Source organism: Colobus angolensis, unplaced genomic scaffold (genome assembly GCF_000951035.1).
Source record: "Colobus angolensis palliatus isolate OR3802 unplaced genomic scaffold, Cang.pa_1.0 Scaffold75, whole genome shotgun sequence".
NCBI lineage: Eukaryota > Metazoa > Chordata > Mammalia > Primates > Cercopithecidae > Colobus > Colobus angolensis.
The window spans coordinates 9302188-9304449 of record NW_012121265.1 but is presented as its reverse complement, the minus strand read 5'-3'; the positions used below and the strand labels follow the sequence as shown (position 1 = coordinate 9304449).

The following is a 2262-nucleotide window of genomic DNA, read 5'->3' as shown; positions in this document are numbered from 1 at the left end:
CCACCCTGTGATCATCAGGCAGCCAGTCTTAGGATGAGGCAGATACCTGGGAGCCTGAGAAGAAAAGGAGAAAAAACTAGGTCTTTGGTATTATGACATTGTTGAACTTCTGGATCAAGCCTCACCTGAAGGTCACCTTATCACTAAATAAATTCCTTTTATATGTTAAGTCTGTTGAAATGGGGTTTGCTATTGCAGGCATACCTCATTTCATTGCACTTTGCAGATATTGAATTTTTCACAAATTGAAGGTTTGTGACAACTCTGTGTCAAGCTAGTCTATCGGCACCATTTTTCCGACAGCATGTACTCACTTTGTGTTTCTGTGTCAGCATTTTTTAGCAATAAAATATTTTTAAATTAAGATATGTACATTTTTATACATCATACTATTGTACATTTAACAGACTACAGTATAGTGTAAACATAACTTTTATATGCACTGGGAAAACAAAAAATTCATGTGACTAGCTTTATTGTAACATTCACTTTATTGTGGTGATCTGGAGCTGAACCTGCAATATATTCAGGGTATGCCTGTCCTTGTGACCAAAACATCCTCAGTGATAGAACTAGTAGTAGATCCTCAATAACTATTTGTTGAATTGAACCAACTTGCAAAAACGCATTAATTATACATTGTCCTTCAAGTGATCCAACGCCTTGGTCCCATTAAACTACACACATCTCATTAAGAAGCACTTCAGTGGCAGAGACTTATTTATTTATGTATTTATTATTTTAGAGGTTTACAGTAATAGTAGGTCTCACGGGGTATCTCAGATCACACTATGGAGGCAGCTAGACATGCTGCCTGCATGTGAGCCCAATTCTCTCTCCATTTCAATTTCCTTGTCTCTAAATCCAGGTGATAAAACGTGCACTTCCTTCTACCACCCCAGGGTCAAGAAAAAGTTAGGAAACCAAATGTATTACATTTTATAAGGTTTGTTTTCCACTGCAAGAAATGTGGATGCTATCTATATAAAGTGGGACTCCTCACATTTGGAGGGGCAATTTCTCTCCTGGAAACGTGTGAGAAGAGCTCCTAGGTTGGCTTCTTACACTGATGAAACCTCTAATGAGGTGTCAAAACCACAAACAAAACTGTAACTCATTATGGCCAAAACAAACTTATTAAATGCTGATAAAATCATTCAGATGAGCAGGTTGAATTGGATCAGAGGTTTTTGACCATATTGCGCTAACACACTGGTGACTCACAGCCCCATGCGCCACATGTGTTATAAGTACTTGCTCACTAATAATTTGCCAAGTTTTTTATCTGCTGTAGTGAACATCTGTTGGTTTTGCCCACTCTGCTTCCATTCTCCCATTTTCTAGTAATGCCCCTCAGTCTTCCTTTGGGGAATACCCCCATAGCCCCTCTTAGTTCATGTGGGTTCAAATGAGGCTGATGCCACCTCCATCCCCACTTCCGTCCTGGAGAGAAAGGAAGAGAGAGAGGATGGATGTAGTCCTAGGCAGTCTGCATATCCCACTGCCCTAGAAACAGTGGCTGATTGAAGGACAGGGACAGTGACTCCAAGTCAGTCCAATGAGTCTTAATCCTAGAACTTGACACTGAAACTACTGGGAGAAGAAAGCTGTCTTTTCACAGGGGTGCTAAGCTTTGAGGATACAAACCGAAGCCTGCCAACAGCCATTTATCACTCATGAAAAGACTCTGTCTGACAGTGTCGATACAAAGAAAAGCAGAACCTAGAGATGAAGAAATAGTCTAAGTTCTGACCAAACCGTTTGATCCCCCGGATCTAGCCAGGACTAAAGCATCTACTGCTGGATATTCTTTTATTTCACAAGTCAATAAATACCAACTCTTGCTTAAGTCGGTTTGGGTCAGGGTTTTGTTCCATGTAAGAATCCTGAGTTTGCATTTTTGAAAAATAAATTAGAGTGAAATCAAGGTTACTCTTATAATAACCTCTTTCACTAGCATTCTGGTATGCTTTCTTGAGTGAGTGAGAGTGGGGTGGAGAAGGGGCCAATGCCAGCAATGGCATTTTGCTTACAGTTTAGGTGCCTCTTAAAGTGAGAGACCAAAAATCTGAGCCACCAAAGTAATGTGTTCTGCTCCTGCCCACGCTTCATCTGTGCATCTTCACAAGATAAAATACTGAAACCTCTTTACTATTATTTCTGAAGTTCCTTCCAGATCTACGACTCCCAGAGTGTCTAAATGACTTTTATCATCACAGTGCGTTTCTGTCTATGGCTTTTTGTATTTCTTTTTTTTTTTTT

General features: G+C 40.0%; 1 long non-coding RNA gene across 1 annotated transcript in view; it reads right to left on the bottom strand.

Annotated features, from left to right (window-relative positions):
* Positions 1-704: 704 nt before the first annotated feature.
* Positions 705-2262, bottom strand: part of LOC105501812 — a 12650-nt gene continuing 11092 nt past the window's right edge. Inside the window, exon 4 of the long non-coding RNA XR_001000243.1 lies at positions 705-1443. This is a non-coding gene — a long non-coding RNA (uncharacterized LOC105501812). The remainder of the gene's footprint in view (positions 1444-2262) is intronic.